Here is an 18,724-nt window from a genome sequence, read left to right as displayed (position 1 = left end):
TTCCTGTCATCCTCCACCTTTTCTCGATCTATGATACAGCTTTTACCGTGTGCTCAGGAACGCTCCCACATCTCTGTAGTGCTCCACTGCCTAGGATGCTGCTGCTCTTTTCCCTGGTTTGTATCTGCATAGGATCGCATGCTTTAATTGATTTCTAACTTTAACTGTACTTTATTCAGTAAGGCCCTATTGGTGACCCAATATGTGCGACCGTGTCTCTTGACTTTGCTTTTGTTTCATGGAGGTCCTGGTGTTCACACACCTCTCAGAACGGGGAGCTGGCTGTGATGGGTGGGCACGTGTGTGTGATGGGGTAAAGACGTGGCCATGTGGTGCAGTACGTAATTCAGAGGGGAGCGCCTTTCCTTTTTATTGCTGTGAAGGAAATAATAAGTTACCTCTGATCCCGGTGTTTGTTTTCTTAGAAATGCTGAGCAGACTTTTTATCTCCCTTTGATATGAGTAAAACCCCTGTAGGATGGAATTTCATTACAGTGATCGTTGGTCTCTAATGGTTATCTTTCACCTACATCCTGTTCTGCTGGTGCTTTTTTGTCCAGTGGTGTGCAGAAGTCGCATTTTGCTTTCAGCTGTGTGAAGCTGGAATTGCTGCAGTGGAAGTAAACCTTGTGCACAGGAGGCACGTTGTGATGGGATTGGTTCTGTTGTTTCCCAGCACCTTTTGGAATGTTGGTTTGTAATATTTTGTACATTTGTTTTGCTACTTTGAAAACACAAATATCTCCTATTTTATAGGAACTGTAGGTTTGGAATTGTGTTTGCAGCTTTTGGATGAGTCTTAACCACAAGATTATTAGTTTTTGTTCGAGTTAGATGATTGCATTTAGTACATTCTTTTTTTTTTCTTCTTCTTTTTTTTTTTTTTTTTTTAAACCAAGGCTGCCTTGGGATGTCTTGCTGAATAAGTTTGTCAAAAGTTTGCTTTTGCAGCCATGTTAGTAAGCACAGAACTGGTGCTTTTTTAGTTAGAAGAAACTGGCTGCTGCTTCGTCAGGGAGCACAGCCGGCTGCTGGCCGGCTGCCATCCTGAGTCGGCAGTTCCAGATGCGGTGTCCCAGTCTGCTCAGTTGCCTCGGGAAACAGTGGTTTTGCTGTGGTAGACAGTGGAGCCGTTGCTTCTTTTTTGCTATGTTTTTCTTCTTCAAACTGCTCTTCTACTATCGAGACCTACTCCGTTTTATGCTTTTGGGAAATGTCTTGCAAGAGTTCTAGTCTTATATACAGTGCAATAGTTTAGGATCCCAAGGTAAGGTGAGAAAACAAATGCTGACAGAAGTGTCAGGTTTGTTCAGTTCTTAGCCTTGCTTTAAATCCAACTGCTGCTGCACGTACTGATGTGTTTGAGCTGCAGTTATCTGATACACATCAAATGCATTGGAGCTGCAAATGAAAATGTTGTTTTGGGGGTGGAAATTCTGTAACAAGTTCCTAGTAGCAAATTACATAGTTATGAATTACTCCGTTTCAAACCAAAAAGCTTTTTTTTTTGTTTTTGTTTTTTGAACTGTAGTTCTTAGGCATGCCCTCCTCTGTTGGGTTGGGGCTTTATAGAGCAGCTTCCATTGTTGCTGGTAACAATGTGCTTCAAAGGAGCTGCAGGATTCCTCCTCTAGAATTGGCAAGAGGAGCTACATCACATTGTAACTTACTTGCAGGCTTTTGTTTGAATGGTATTAGGATGATGGCACAAGAAGAAAAAAAAATTGCAGTGCTCTTTGATGCTGAAATGGTCTTTTGTCTGTTATGACCTTGATTGCCTTGGAAGGTGTAATCAGTCCTGGGACTGCTCAGTATTGACCCCTAAGTCAGTGATGAGAGCTGGTGGAGGTGAACCCAGACTGCTTTTGTAATACTGGAAAAAGTGAGAGTAGAAGGTAAATGAGTTGTATTATGAAGAGAAATTTGTCTTGAATCAAGTCTATATCTAAAACTATGCATAGTAGCAGAAATTACAAATTACAGACCACCTGAGGAATCACCAACCACCTGAAGCTTAACAGCTGGAGCTGGGTTCTGCATGTGGGATGGAGCACCCCTGGCTCTGTGTACTGACTGGGGGATGGGAGGCAGGAGAGCAGCCCTGGAAAGCAATCTGTGGGTTCTGTCTGATGGCAAGTTGAGCATGAGCCAGAAGTGTGCCATGGCAGCCCAAAAGGCCGATGATACCCTGTGGTGCAGCAGGCCCAGCACTGCCAGCGGGCGAGGGGAGGGCTTGTCTGCTCTGCTCTGTGCTGTGCAGCCTCACCTCCTGCACTGGCTGCTGTGCGGGTGCCACAACATCGGAGGGGCATAAAACTATTAGACAGCATCCAGAGGAGGGATATGAAGATGGGGAAGGGTCTGAGGGCAAGGTGTGAGGAGCGGCTGAGGTCCCTGTGTTTGCTCAGCCCAGAGCAGAGGAGCTGAGGGGAGGCCTGATGGCGGCTGCAGCTCCTCACAGGGAGCGGAGGGCAGCGCTGAGCTCTGCTCTGTGTGACAGCGACAGGGCCCGAGGGAACGGCATGGAGCTGCGTCAGGGGAGGGGCGGGAGAAGGGCTCAGGGAAAGGGTCTGCACCACAGGGCGGTGGGCACGGAACGGGCTGCCCAGGGCAGTGGGCACGGCGCTGAGCTGCTGGAGTTCAAGGAGCGTTTGGACGATGCTCTCAGATCTAGGGTTTGAATTCTGGGGGTCCTGGAGCTGGACTCAATCTTAGAGCTTCCCTTCCATCTTGGGATTTTCTATGGTTCTATGGCCTTACTTTTCATTCAGTCATCCAGACTACTGGAAAAGAATAATATCTTACTATTTAAAAATAATGGCTAGCTCTTGACTTTGATAATAATAGATGGACTTGCATGCACTGTATACGAACTGCTAATGTATTTTTTTGAATCCCTTTGCACAGTATTACAGTGACTTTAATTATTTATTTACTTGCAGAGCTTATGAAAACTGTCTGTTTTCATCTGCTTTTTTTGTAAGAGTAGAAGCATGTCTCAATATATGTATGTTATGTGAAATGTTTCATTTGTTTATTCATTTTTGACTACCAGTGGTCTGAAGCTGTGGGTATCCTAAATACACACCCTATCCTGGGGTGGATAAATTTAAGATGTCTGCTCAATGTTGGTTTTAGGGGTTTATTCAAAACGTCAAGTTGATAGGATTGCAGCTCTTGTTTCCTTTCTTTATAACCTTTTGCCTTCTTGCTAAAAATACTTTAATTGGAATTTAACCTTCCTGTTTCTATCAAATTTTCATAAGATTTCATTAAGCTACCTGTACCACAGGGCTGCAGCTGTCGGTCGGTCATCGTTACTTGTCCACTTAACATATGTAGGCTTCGGGTATTTAATGCTGTACTTTTTTAAAGGGAGTAGCATTCAGAAAGATCTGGCAGAAAGAAATGAAGTTGATTTTAGTTATGATTTTAGTCATCTAGCTATGATACTAACAATTTTTTTATAGAATAATTTCATAGATTGATTATAGAAACTTAAGATGTGATGTGTTTGAACATGAGTAGCTGAGTCAGTCTAATGTTCACCTTTGTAATGTGATAATAGAACAGATACCAGACTTTTTGTGAAATCCAATGGAATCTAAAGTAGGTTTTGATGTGAAGTAGCACATGTGTATTACTAGACTAGATATATTCATTCATTTTTGAACTCCTGGTGTAATGTACACAGAAAACATCACACATCTCTAATAAATCTGATTTCTGAAATGGAAGTGACTCCAGAGTTTCTCATATGCTCAAAAGATCCATTTGCAGAGTTGTGCACAAAAAGTAGTTATTGTAATACAAGCCTCAGCACATTCATTATCTTACAGATGTCGAGATTCGTGCTTTTTTGGTTAAGCAATGAATGTAGAAACTGAGACATTAATCTCATTTATAATAATTGCATTTGATGAATATACATTTCTGTTGAATAAAAAGAGTGTAGCTCAGCACAAACCTCTTAAACAAGAGTGCCTTAGTTGGGAAAGGAAAATGACTGCGTTTTCTGTTTTGGATTGTATTGAGATGAGTGGTTAGGGTGTAATTTCATAACAAAGGACAGGGCCACTCCTTCTGCAGCTCATTTTTGTTTTGTTTAATACTTACTGTAACTATAGAGTAGGATGGTAATAAATTTTATGGGCAAGTCCTGGATGTGGGTTTTGAAATAGAAAGTCTTCCTTTTGTTATTAAGATGAATACAGCCTGGAAGTTATTGGCTTCTATTTTTAAACTAAGGTTTGAGGATATATGTGGCAATTTTTATTGAATGAATGAGAATGTCAGATTGTATCATAAATTTAATTTGGTTTGACAAAAATAATATGGTGCAGTGTTTAGTTTTGGATAACTTAAATTCTTTCATGTTCATGTTGATGTGTAAGAATTCATTCCTATTGCTTGGCTTCTTGATGGTGTCCTAAATATCCTGTTTGGCCATTTTAACAATTTATTGTGTGGGAAGGGGAAAAATGGCTGAAGGATGCAGAAAATGCTCCTTTCGGTGGCCATAGATTATCTTGACATAGGACAAAAGTAAAACTTGGTAAGAAATCTGTTCTCACAGGTGTGCTAGATATGCAGCTCTTTTGCTGCTGTCGTACAGCATGATGTTTCTCAGTTAAAGTTAGTATTCACTCTTAGGCATTTTCTGCAATAGGAAGTATAGTAGAATCATATGTGTCTAGCAATATTCCATTAAAGTAGAAATGTGAAACAGTGAAAATGCTAAATGAAATCATTGCATCAGATCAAATGATCTCAGTTTCCTCATAGAGGAGAAGTGCTGGTCCTGCTGAGGAGCAGACATGACGTTTGCATTATTAATTTATTCTTAAGGATTTTGTATTTAAAGCTGATTTTTGTTCTAAATTTTATTAATGTTTTTCAAGGGTTGCTATCTTCAGTACTGCGTTTTCAGAGAGCAAGCTAGAAGTGGTCTTAACTAATGAACCTTGGGGCAGAAGTGCAAACTGCGTATGCTGCTTGTAACCGTTCCTGAGCTTGGAGTGTATTCACTGCATGCTGGTCTATTTGCTTTCATAAGGTCTGCAGTAAAAGAGTAAATCTATGTAAGAGTAAATCTATTGAAAACTGTTTTTCTTTGGTCTCTGGTTGTGATTGCCTAAGAGGACGACAATGAGCTGTAAAACTTACCTAGCTACCTTTTCCTGCTTCCCTTGAAAGTGAATATATTACTAGAAAATACTACTAGATCTTAAAATAATCTGATATGGAATTTGTATATATGCACAAACACGTGTACAGAATAACGTATATAGAACCTTAAAACTATTTTAGTCCTTCTTTGAAGGAAGCCTGGGTCAAGATATGGATGAGGAAGACTGGGTAGTTGGTGTCAGGAAGTTAGAAAAGTTTTAATGCTTCCTCAAATGTTATGCTTGGATAAAATCATGGCTGTGACAACTAAGTTATTTCTCTTAAGAGTATCATCCATCAGATAGCTTCCGTGCATGTAGGTTTGTTTGCTGGATGGGTTCTGTTAGCTGACCCAAGGCTCCCTGTATGCCTCTGAGGATTCCTGTATGAGATTGACTGTATGTTCTTGGAGTTGGAGGCAGTCTTGTATCTACCTCTCATTTGTAACGTGTTCAGGGGCTGTGAGTGTAAATGGTGACTTAAAACATACTGGCAGGTGGCCCTTTGTGCTTGTTGACACAGGCCTGCCCCAGAAAAGCTCTCACAAGGAAGCTTTTCCCTTGAAGATCACTTCTGTGTCATACCTCACATTTTTTGTAGTGCTTTAAAGCTTTCTCAAATTCAGAAATAAAACAGTGAATCCCCTCTACTGATAGAGGTGTCATCCCCCATGGAAGGGATCTGAAATATGATTTTATGCTTTTCTTAAGCAATGCATATAGCTGTAAGTTCCTGAAAAATCTTCAGTGCATTCACTTCTAGCACGAGTTTGAGACAGTCTTTTACATCCCAACGTGTTGAGCTGTATTGAGAGAAATGCATCTGAAGAGGGCTGGTCAGTGAAAATTGGTTTTGGCTCTGTGTGGTTCTCAGGGTGGTAGCTTTCTGTCCTGGATGGTGTGATATAAAAAACCAAGATGATAATTTGGATTCAGGATTTAAGAATTGTATCAACAGGGGGCCACGTATTTTTTGTTTGTTTGTTTTTGGTCTTGGAATGGTTTGCTGAAGACTGTCAGAGAAGGCCGTGTTCATTTTTAGTTGCTTTTAAAGAGGTGTAGGAAAGATTCAGAAAGATAGTACCCCAAGTTATGCCAGTATCTAATGAAAGCAGATGAGTGATCTCAGTCCTGTACAGAAAGAAGAAAGGGATAGGATGGTTAATAATGAGAACATAGATCTATAGCAGATGGATTCATAATCCCTTCATTTTCTTAATGGGTACAGTTGTAATTCTGTCCAACTCATACCTTCATAATATAGTCTGCGTTATAATAAGCAATAACCGATCCTGTTTCACTGTGGGGGATTTCGTACTGGGGCCCTTTTTTTGTTAGGCAGTTAAAAAAAGGGAAAAAAAGACTTGAAGCAAAAAATTGTCTTTACACTTTGCAGTGTTCGTATCTTTAAAATAGCTCTGGCTTTCCTATATTTAGGAATATATATAATATATTTAGTAATAATTCCCACTTTCTGTTTTTTCCGTCTGTACTTTTTTGTCCTTATGACTCTCATCTTTGCCTTCTTATTTCTCCCTTTTAATTCAGCTCGTGTTGTAAGCAGAGCGGTCAGGTAGTATTCTTCCTCTTGTGCCTCCTTCTGTACATCAGTAACACATCCTTTAGGATGAGCTCCGTTGTTAGAAACTATTGTTTGGATGGTTTCCTGATTATGTATGTGGAGAACTGGCTGGAAAGATAAACATACTGTAATAAAGCACACATGAGGGAGGGTAATTGCAGCAATCTATATCTGAAGAGGAAGTTAACCATAGGAAAAAGTTTTGTATTTAACAGAAGACATTTTGAGTAAGTTTTGAAATTTACTTGACCATTTTTTCAAGGAGAACCTCTGTCAACGTAGTAACATTTTTGAGTTAATTGTGTACCATTTTAAAGTTAGCCTGGGTATTTGGCAGTCCTGTGATAAAAACGGTGTAAGTTTAAATACTGTGTGTTAGTTCTGTCCAGCAAATCAGCTGGCATATTTTTAACTTCTGTTTGGCGTCCTCTGTAATGAAGTCATATTCTGGGGTGTCTCTTGGTGTTAATGCTTAAGGAATGTTATCTTGGATTTGTTGGTTAAAGACAAACCACACAACTGACTCCTGTGAGACAATGTTTCTTGGTAGCGTTGGTGCCTTACTATTTTTCCTCAATTCTAAAGTTAGTCGATTCCAAATCAATAATTCAAATGTAGGAGGCTAAAAGAATCAAGGGCTTCAATTGCCTTCAGCTATTGTCAATGTTTTGTTTGCAGTTTTTGAAAATGGAAGTGAGAATTCCATAATTAAATGTCAATTATATTTTCCTATCCCTGAGGAAAAACGTTTAATATTTCTGTTGCTTTTTGCTGAGATAGAGGTCAGAGCTGTTCAGGTACAGTATCTCTATCTTAAATTCTGGTATTAAATTCAGTTGTTACTAATTTTGAAACTGTTCTATAATGATACTGTTCTTGTATTCATGGTTCTAAGTAAAATTTTCTCTGGGGATGTGTTTGTTTTCTTTCTTCATTGATCTTTTTCTTCTATTTTCTCTCCCCCTTCTCCCCAGTTATTTCTCTACTTGATTGTTGTTCCCCTACTTGCTGACCTCCTACTGTTGTCACCAATATGTGATATTATTCAGTCTGGAACACCTGCATTGGTTTGTATGAAGTAATAAGAGATGAGTTTCCTAGGTAGCTGCATTGAGTTTGCAGATGTTTGGCTGTGGTGCCCCTGTGACCGGCTGCCTTGGAGATTGTGGTGAGAAGAGGAAATGCATAACTGAGCTGTGTCTGCAGGGCAGTGCATGCAGTCAGCAGAACAGGATGCCTTCTTCCTCCTCTAGCCTGCATAAGCAAGAAGCAGCTATTTGCTCTACAGAGCTACTTCTGGTTCAGGACTGGATAGTGGTAGGACAAGGGGGAATGGTTTTGAACTGAGACAGGGAAGGTTTAGGTTAGATATTAGGAGGAAGTTTTTCACTCAGAGGGTGGTGACACACTGGAACAGGTTGCCCAGGGAGGCTGTGGATGCCCCATCCCTGGAGGCATTCAAGGCCAGGCTGGATGTGGCTCTGGGCAGCCTGGTCTGGTGGTTGGCAACCCTGCACATAGCAGGGGTGTTGAAACGAGATGATCATTGTGGTCCTTTTCAACCCAGGCCACTTTATGATTCTATGACTTCCCTGCCTGAACTGTTTGTGAAAGATTCAGGTGTGAAATTCTGAATTCCTTTTAGGCAGCCTCAGAAGCTCAGGCTGCAGCCAGGGTTTGTCCTGCTGAGCTGCGGGCAATGAAGCAGACTGGGTTTGTGCTGTTGAACAACAGGGAGCTCTGGAACTACATTAAGACAGCAAGTTTTATTTCTCTCTTATTTCACTCTCAGGAGTGGCCAGTGGTTGCTTACTGCCTTTGGGTACTTTGAGATCGGGTATCCTGCAGAAAATCCCTGAAGAAAACGAGGCGTTATGATTCACTTAGAAAGTAATTGAAAGAATGCCAGTTAGGTGCAGCTGAGGGGTAGGTTAGGGAGGTACACAGCAAGACAACTATATTTAAACAAGACAAATAAAAGGAACTATTACACAGTAACACAAATGAACTTGTATTTCTGTTTGAAAAGGGGCTAGTGATACACCGCCTTGGAGCTGTGATGAGCAGGAAGTGATGTTGTAGGGAGCGCGCTTTGCAGCAGTGGCAGAGTACTGAAGTAGAAGTGAGCTGTATCTTGAGCAGAGTGAAACACACTAAGCATGAGCTGCCTCAAAAGGTTGTTCTTTGTGGATTGAAATTCCATGACTACTTGGAAGAAGTATTGTGTTAGGGATCTTTCTGACCAACTGTGCAAGGGAAAGTTTAATAGAGCAAAATGTCTGGTTCCAGATATAACTGTTGAAAAGCACTAATGTAAGAGAGGCTAATTTAAAAACAATGAAAGTGTAAAGTGGTGGAGGCATTTAGGAACCATTTAAATATGCAAAGTAAGAAAATCCCTGAGTAGAAGAGATTTGCACAACTTCTTTTCTTGCACAACTATTTTTATTTTTGAGAGCTAATTATAAATAATTTTAAACAATTTATATGACTGTTTAAATAGTTCTTGATATTTATGTTTATGTCACGTGGTTCTCATCTTACCATCTCCAGAATGATGCAGTAGAACATGAAATTGCTGAAAGGTAGAGACAGCAAAGGTAATCGAGGGGATTGGACAGCTTCACTTATGACTGATGTTTTTGAGATGCATAAAGATGGTTAAGGGATGTTCTGTGGCTGTGCCTGAAAAGCTATAACTGGTATAGAAAGTGGATAACAAATAGCTTGTCACTTTTTGTTACAAAACAGTGATATCTGGAGAGTGACTTTCATGCAAAGATTTTTTTTTTTAATGCAGTATGAACAGCAGAATGTCTCTTTGCCATATACCGTAGGGGCCAAGCTGTAATGAGTTTAAGAAGGATAGAATTGTAGAACTGTCAGTAGTTCTTAGATATATTGTAGTGGAGGTGCAGTCTGACTTTCCCAGCAGGTGTTTGCTGAAGCAGACATGGAAGTTTTTTCTAATTTAGAGCTGTTTCTTTACTTATCTTTGATTATGTTTCTGGCACCTACTGGTATGATACTGGCCTGTGTGGACATTTGATTTGAATTAGTGTGGCAGCTCTTTGATTTGTAAGACCTCCTCAGGATGCCTCCACTTGCAATATCTGACAGCACCTGTGATCAGTATCTATAAGTCCAGATGCAAAAAGTCTGGAGTTATCTAATGTGCTGTTTCCATAAGCAGGGAGAAGCTGGGAAACTGAAGTTAACTACTGACTCGTATTCTTCACTGAATGAGTAGAATATATATTTGAAAAGAACATTTGTGAACCCCAGTAATCTGGGGTAAAGAAGAAGGGGCTGCAGGCATTAGCCAAGAAGTACAACGTGATGAAGGAATGGGAGTGCTGGAAATGCTCCTTTTCCCATAGACTTCGATGCCATCTGCAGGTCTGAGTGTGATGCCGAGGTGAGGCTGGGGCTTCAGATTGTCAGTATAAGTGTTTGCCTCTGTTGCTGTGAACAGCTCTGTTTTAAAGCTCGGGTTCTCATGGTTACACAGTGGCTCAGTAATTCACTCGCCTGCGAAACAGGAGTTAAGATGCCTGATGAATTTCAATCTTGTTATTTCAACCTGCTTTGTGCAAGTGTCAGTCACGGGATTACAGGCTGTGCTGGGCTTTGAGCTCTGGGAAGGACAATAGCTTTACATCTCTCCTGAATAATCGAGAGCAAAAGACTGATGGAGGTAGAGGACAAGTGATTAAAACGGAGGCTTTGCTCTTGAGGTTTTCTAATACTTGGGCATCACTTTGCTGCCTGGTTGTGGCTGTGTAACTCTGAGTTGCAAAATGAAGGTAATGATTTGGTCCGACTGAATGTATTCAGATTAAAGTCTGTTTTTTCTTTTTAGCATAGCAGTTGTAATTCATCATTTTATGAAACAGGGAGTCCTGAGGGAATCAGAAACTTACTCTTCTTTCAGGTTCCCTTTTGTGGTGCCACATGGCACAGTATGACAGATCCAAGAATCTCTTCCCAGATGGGAATGGTTTAAAAATCTTAGAAGTGTCAGGGAAACTTGAAAGGGAGCAGCAGCTTTGTGATACTATTATGAGATCTAGGTCAAAAGAATAAGAATGATCTTTGCAGATAGGAGTATCCAAAATCATTTTACCTCTTTACGTCCTGTTGCTTGGGGCTACGTGTCTTGTATATTAGCAGCGCAGTGTTTCAGCACAGGTTGGTTTCTGCATCTCACAATGCTGATCCTGGACTTTAATAACATTCAACTAGAATTTGATTAAGAGCTTTGCTTCTATTTTTCTAATGTAAATTAGAGATTCTCATATACTTGGTGTTTCACAGAAATGCTTGCTCTGTTTCAGCTTGTAAATCACACACTGTCTCAACAGTCTTGAGGATAACACAGCAGTTCTGGTAGGTGCTTCCAGCATTGTGTGTTTTATGGAGTCACTTTTTAATGAGGGACTGGCAGTCCTGGGAACAGGGACTTAAGTCACGGTCAAGGCTCTAAGCAAAGCTGGATGTGAAAACACTGTGTGAATATCAAGTTGACTTAAGATGTGAGGCTGCCAAATTTTTAATTCACCAGATACTTGTTCGATAACTACTCTGATATTTATATGGAATGATTACTTTTAAGTATTGCATTTTCACTGCTATTCCGAGTTGTGTTGCTGTTCAGTAAATCCAGCACCTATGAAGTAGGTAAAAGCTAATATATTTAGTAGACGCGATTTCCCTCAATTGTCTAAAAACAGCTTTTGAGGGTTGATGAGTTTATCTTAGAATGTTGAAGTAAAAGTAGCAAAATTCCTTCATATTCTACGTGAGACACATTGCAGGAAATCAAGTTATTTTTCCTTTTACTAGTATTGAAAAATAGAATAACTGTGTTCTTTAATGCTTATTTTTGAGACCAGAAATGCCTGTTGTGTATAATGAGAATGTTTATCTGAGGGGTGAAGATCTCAAGATAAATGAGAAGTACACCAGACTCCCTCCCCCTGCCCTTCTCTGGGGCATCTGTGTCTCAAACCTTGCTTCGCTAGGCTGCTGAAAAGCCTGCTTTTAGTATAGCCGCAGTTGAAAAGAGCATTGCAATAAATTACAGGTCAATATGTGTATTGAGGGGGAAATATTGAACTTTAAGACTTTTCTGTCTTTTTGTCATAGTTTTTTCTACATTAGGCCTGATACACAGAATTCACATCGTAGACCGCTGGTGATTAGAAGGGAATGTGATTTGGACAGTAGAATTGGACAAGATCAGTGGACTGCATTTGTTTTTATTGATATTTGACTCAAGCGAATGCTTTGTTTTCATTTTGATTTATTTTAAATATTCTTTCATGGGAAGTTCATTCTTTCTCAGTGTGTTCTGTAGGAGAGTACAGGACAGTATCGGGGCACCAGATGTGGTCGGCCTAGTTTTGAGATGCCTAGCCATTTAGCTGAAGGTGTCAAGCTAGACACTCAGTATGAGTTGACACTACTGGGTGAATGTGATGGAACAGTTGGTAATTTTGATCTGTCGTTCATTCTGGTAAATTAGGAGTGTTTTCTCTTCATGCTAGTCCATGCCAATGCACGGCCAGCAGTCCCATAGCTGGCCTGTGGGCTCTGCTACTTCTCTTTTGCTGCTGTTTCAATGTCTCAATCCCCAGATGCAGACTTCCCTTGCAAGGCAGTCTTGAACCTTCTGATTCATTCTGGCGTTTGTGTGTGGAATAGTCTGTGTCTGCTGCCAGCTTCTCTGACCTCAGATCAGCTGGAAGTCCAGAGATGTGTGCCTGAGCTACTGCAGTTGCAGGAGAGCCAAAAATGAACCAAAACATGAAAATGAGTGCTGGAAACAGCTGCATGCAGAATCTGTTGCTTTGGAGTCCTGAAGCAACTGGAGAGTGCAGTGATAAAGCACCTCAGCACTTGCAACTTAAATAACAAAATAGGAGAGTGAGTGTGTTGAGGTAGTGAATTTAGCGTAGTTTAAGAAAAGGTTAAAAACAAAACAGAACAAAAAACAGCCAAACGGTGCCTTACATTTGTAATAGTTCCTACGTGTTCCAATTTACCATAAGGTGTTTGTTAGTTCTCTTTTTTTTTGGGACGGCTTGCTAAATGCTAGCATGGTGGTCTGATCATAGAAAGCATGTAAATTAAGCACCTTCTGATATTGTAACTGAATTCATTACACCACAGCAAACCAAACATTTGAAGTATGTTAATGTTTGAGTGATTAGAGCCTACTTCTTGCAAGAATTAGCAAATAGTTAAAAAAGCAGAACCGAAACAGATAGTATGCCTGATATTTCACTCATAGTATCAGAATGTAGTGGAGAAAATGTGGAGAAGTTGCCTGACTTGTTTATTTATTCAGAGTGTTTTTAAGACATAGTTCTATCCAAGGGCAGTGGAACTGAATTTGTGCCAGCTTTTTCCTTATTAGAGTTCACAGCCTGAGATATTAACTTGAACTGAAGCTGGCTTAAATTAGTATGAACTCTGCATGGTGGAGCACTGGGAACTGGCGTGTTTGATTTTGCAGTGATTGCTGCGGAGCAAGAAGCTGAGCTCATAGCTGGTTCTGAGAGGCAGCTTCCCAAAGTTCCTATTCCGACCTTGTTCTGCAGCAATATTTCAGTTTGGTGCCGTGAATTTTACATCAGCAATAAGACATGCGTTTGAATATAACATCACATAATGGTAAAAAGGTTTGATTGTTTCTCGGTGTTTGTATCCTTAATTTTTTCCCACAGTTGGTAATATGGAATTGACTTTGCCAACATTTTCATTTTGAGAAAAATGACCTTAATAAAAACAAATGGTATATTTCATATTTTGTAGGTGATTGGTGTAGATAATAAATAGCGTGTATGTATGTATATTGAAACAAAATATTGCCTCTACATAAGCAACTTCATTTGAGGATTTTTATACATACTTTTAACTCAGTCTCTCACCCCTCTTTGAAGGTAACAGTCCAATAGCAGGAATGAGGTTGGCAATTCAGTAACTGTAAAAAAGTTGATCCTCCCTCTTCTTCTTTTTTTTTTTTTTGGCCGAATAATATTGCCTTTCTTTGTGGGTTGGCTTCCTGAGTTGTACTTCTCAAAGCATGGCAGTGTTGTAGGCAAGTATAAGGGAGCAAATTGCTTGTTTCTGTTTAAGATGGCTCCCTTCAAACTGAATTATTGTAGATTGAGTGGAATTAAAACTTAATCAGGAATTAAAATCACCTTCATCATATTTCCAGATATTAATTTCTGTTTTTTTTTATCAGCAATGATGTAGACCAGCAAAGCTTGGATTTGCTGAAAATAAATTTATACCAAAAATAAAAGCAGTGTGAATGGTGACATGTCCCAGTGACATATACAGTCAGTATACACATGTATGTGTACATATATTAAAAGAAAAAAGCTATTCCCTTCCCTAGCAATACACTGTTTAACCTTTTATTTAGAGGACAATAAATGAACTTTTCTTTATGGAGACTATGAGAGATGGGATCCAGCTAGGGTTTCCATATGCCAGCTGTGTTCTTTCTCAGCCTGAAGTTCTTCCTTGCTCATCTCCCATACTGGTAGTGTGGACTTCACCCACTGATTGCTGCAGCATTGTAGAAATGAAGCTTGGACCTGTGTCTTTGCAGAGAAAAGAGGCACTCGTGCATCCATCTTTATCTCTTCTCCTGACTTTGAGAATCTCTTCTCGCTGCGTTGTTGCATCTCGGTTTCAAATAAGATGCTTGAGCCTGTTATGTTCAAGGTTTTGTTAAGAACAGAAGAAATGGTCACTGTTTGCAGAGCCAGGATCATCAGGATGCTGGCAGTTTGTTCCTCTTGACTCTGAAAACTGCCTTGATTGTATTCATGTGTTTGGCAGTGCATTCCACAATTGGTTCTTTCTTTACTTTCTTTGCTGTCCTGTTAATCCATATGACAATCTAAGTTAATGCATGAGGATTTTTGTATAGTGGTGTGTGGTGTTTTCTTTGTTATCCTTTTACCCAGCTCCTGGGCTGCAGTCCTTGGACCTGTTACTGACCACAGGTGAGCTGTCGGTAGCTCTGGGTGTCTGTATCACCCTGTGACTGTTCTGTGACTCTGTACTTTTTCACATCTTTACTGCTTTACGCTGCTTTTTATTCCAGCATATTAAGTAGTTCATTTAACACAGAATAACTAATATTTATTGCTGTGTTAGTTACATATACACGCAATACTTGTTGCAACAAATAGTTATACAAAGCTAAGCTACAGCTGTGTTTAGCAAGTGGTAGTCATTTGATCATTTGATCAGTAGACTGTTGCTGTTAAATACTAAAAACAAATCTCCAGGCAGGCTGAGACAAGTGAGGCAAAGCTTGGTAAATCCCAGTGCCTGTGTTAGAACCTGACCACAAAGCCCATGGCCAGTTAGAAGCAAAGGCAGCACCACGTTTACTGGGCTACACTGGCTTACTTTGTGTGCTCTGTAGAGAGGAGTAACCATTGCTCTTTGTTCAGATAACTTCAATGCAAATATACTGAATTCATAAAACTGCTGCTGTGCTCTGGACCTTCCTGTTGCTCAGGTGATTTCCAGGCTTATTAGCAGCAGCCAGGAAGTGACAAGGCACAAATTTAGTGCTAATCTAGTGATGTCTCGATTAAATCACATTTTGTATCTTTTTCCACAAAAATGGATGACTTTGGAATTCAAACGATGGAGCTTAGATCTGCACATCTGAGGGGATGCTTGCAAGTAGCTTTCCTACTGTGACAGCAGTGCGTTTGGAGAAAGCAGCTCTTTCTGTCTGTTTGCAAAATGTTAAGGGAATTGGCTTTGATTTAAAATTCAAATACTTTGTTTTTTACAGAAAGTCTGTATAGCCTTTAACTGTTTTCTGAGCATTTTGTTAAATGATCTCAGTGCTGAGAACAGCAGTATTAGATAACAAGAAACTTCTCATTTGCTACTTCTCTTTGTAGAGGTCTCTTCAGGTTGAATCTTCTTAAAGCAGTGTCTGCAATGTTGGTGGTCTGCAGAGAGCTTTTGGCTTTATTTGTTTAAATGTTTATTCAGCATTTCATTAGAAAGCTGTCACTTCTTCCTAAAAGAACCCTTATGCTTGTGCTCACTGAAGAAGCTTTTTTAATATTTAAGTGGACAAAACTATGTAACATTGCATATTGAATAGAAATTTTAGCTGAAATCCTTGAAAAGGCTTTGACAGTGCTTGCAAGGTCTGGTCTTTCTTTGTTATGGAAATTCTCACTGTATTCTGAAGTGGTAAATCTATGCCAGGAAAGAGAGATCTTAGAAATATCATAGAGAACATATAGTGTATTTCAAGGTTGGGAAAAAAAAATAAAAGAATTATCTTTTCTTTCCTGATGATGACATCAGTAGCATTTTTCTAAGATTTACAATAAGTATGGTTACAATACCAGTCTATTCCTTACATTTCTATGTAAATATATAGCATATAAGATGTGCTATAATGACACCAGTTTGATTAAGGAGAGATAAAAGAAGAATGCAAAGTAAATAATTAAGCACTATTACACATCTCAGAGTGCTGCACAGATTAAAGAGATGTATGAAAAATTTTGATTTTATGTTTATGTAATCCCATATGACAGATTTCTTGGCGCTGTAGTAACCTTGGCTCTTTCTTGCATTTGCTGTAGTTACACCTCTCTACTTGCCATTACAAATCCCAAGTACTTGCAATTCTCTTCCTACGCCCACTAACTCATATCTTAATACTTTTAGTGTCTCCTGTTCTTCACTGGGCCCCCTCAATAAATGCAGCTGTTCTTTTCTCTTAGGCTTTATGTACTGCAATGCTGACCCTTTCTTGCTGAAGTCAGTGGCATCTGTGTGAAGATCTGAGCTTCTCCTGCAGCTATCCCAGTGTTTGTGACATGCTAGCTGGGAAGGCGCTGCTTGTGGGCACTGCCTCCAAGTTCAGCCTGGTTGGTCAGCATGTGCCTTCCCCTCAGCAGCTGGGCAAGCCAGGTGGGAATTAAAAGAGCTGGGCTTGCCCTGGTTTTCCATTAGTGAGGGACTCGCAGGGATTTTTTTTGTTCTTCTTGGCTGCCAGCAACAAACCGAGGCCCTCAGCCCTCCTCACCTTGCCCTCAGACCCTTCCCCATCTTCATATCCCTACTGATGCTGCCTAATAGCTTTATGTCTCTCTGAAGCTGTGGCACCCACACTCCACCCAGTGCAGGAGGTGAGGCTGCACAGCACAGAGCAGAGCAGGACAAGCCCTCCCCTAGAGCCACTGGCAGTGCTGGGCCTGCTGCACCACAGGGTAAGGCTGGCAATTGTTTAGGAGAAAATAAAAATAAAAAATTGTTTACTAGAAGAAAAGTGAATTTAAAAGCAAACTACTGGTTGAAAATAATTGTTCAAATTTGTTTCTGCATGCTTGTTCTATTTCCAAGAATACTAAAATAACTGCTACCATACAGTTTGAAAACAGCATTGCAAATCTTTGATTAAAATGTAATTGATACAATTTTTTGTCTACTTGTCTCTAGCAATAGGGACAAATGAGCAGAAGTGACAAAGTCTTGTTGATCAGGCATTACTAATGCTGCATAATAAAGAACTAGATTCCTGAGATGTAATCTGAGTGAAAAACAGGGCTGTGTGTAACCATAGGACTGTGTTATGTGTAAATGTTGGTTTGAATCAGAAGGAAAAAGCGTTGGAAAAGCTGCGTAAACACTAAAAACTTATTTTCATGTTTGTCTTTTTTTTCTTTTTCCAACTACTAAGCCTGACTTAATAATAGGAATGTTTGAACATTGCTTTATCTCTTATTAGATAAAACAGGACTTGTTCTGCATTTTATTTAGCATAATTAGGGTGCTCAGATCTTCTTGCAAGCCACCATAAACCAAAGGCAAGGCAGATGGGAATACGCTCTTCTCCATTTAGTGTTCAAGAAAGTGAAAGGGATAACTTCTAAAAATTGTGCTTAGTAACTGTATTTTTTCCTCTGAAATTATGCATTTGAAACAGATTTGGAAAATTACTCAACGTTGGTTTATTACATAATGTAAACCACATTACTTGATAGTAGTGTCTTATTCTGTCCATAGAAATTATTTTATTTTAAAAAGAATTTACTTCTTTAGCCTTAATTGACCTTGATCATTTCCTTTGTTTTGGGTGGACAGGAATATTAAACTTTTCTATACTGGGGAAAAAATGTACTCGATGGATTTCTCAACCTTGCTTGAATGTTGATATTTGCATGTTGGCTTTTGTGATTATTCAGACCTGTTGAAACAAACCACTAGGTGGCAACATCAATTAAAAAAATTCCGAGAAGTGCAGTTAAATTTGTCATCTAAAATAGGACACTAAACAGTAGGTTTGGTTAAAGTGAAAGCATAAACTTTCTTGTATGTTAATTTATCCTGATCTGGGAAAGAGATGTTCTGCAAAAAAAGTGCTGGTTATTCTTAATTAAGAACTGTTAGGTGTGTACACTTGGATACAGAGGAAATATTGTTTTCACTTTCATATGTTTGCAGTATATGTTACGCATTTAGAAGAGTGAATGACAACTGTACTACTTCTTGATGAAGATTGTTTTAGCTTGCCAGTAAGAATAAATTAGGGGGGTATCAGTGCTACTTGAAAAGCAAATTCCTTTTGGTGTGCATGTAACACTGATTGGGAACTAGTTAATAAAATCAGTCTGAATTTACTTACTGAGGATGAACTTAGAGATACTGAATGTGTCTGTTACCAACTGACACCTGTTAGAGGATGTGCCAGTTGTATCTTTGTTGCTTTTGGTGCTACTGGTTCTGTAAGGTAGGATGGGTTTGTACTGAGACTTGTCATTAATAGCTTGCAAATGCAGTCCCTTTCTGCACAGCTTAGCACATTTAGAAACCATATCCGTATGTCAAAGTACCTGTCTTATCAAGGGTATCTTGTCCCTTTCACTAGCTATGTCTATTCAGATGCTGCCTGCTTAAGTTGATA

The 18,724-nt window shown here is 39.6% G+C and overlaps 1 protein-coding gene across 3 annotated transcripts in view; it reads left to right on the top strand.

The window, feature by feature from the left end:
* SRPK2 (SRSF protein kinase 2) overlaps positions 1-18,724 on the top strand; it is a 134,691-nt gene that overhangs the window by 632 nt on the left and 115,335 nt on the right. The gene's annotated exons all lie outside the window — the stretch shown is intronic.

This window comes from Phasianus colchicus, chromosome 1 (assembly GCF_987193195.1).
Source record: "Phasianus colchicus chromosome 1, bPhaCol1.hap1.1, whole genome shotgun sequence".
Lineage (NCBI taxonomy): Eukaryota > Metazoa > Chordata > Aves > Galliformes > Phasianidae > Phasianus > Phasianus colchicus.
Note: the sequence above shows the minus strand (reverse complement) of the source record. Positions and strands in the feature narration are given on the sequence as shown.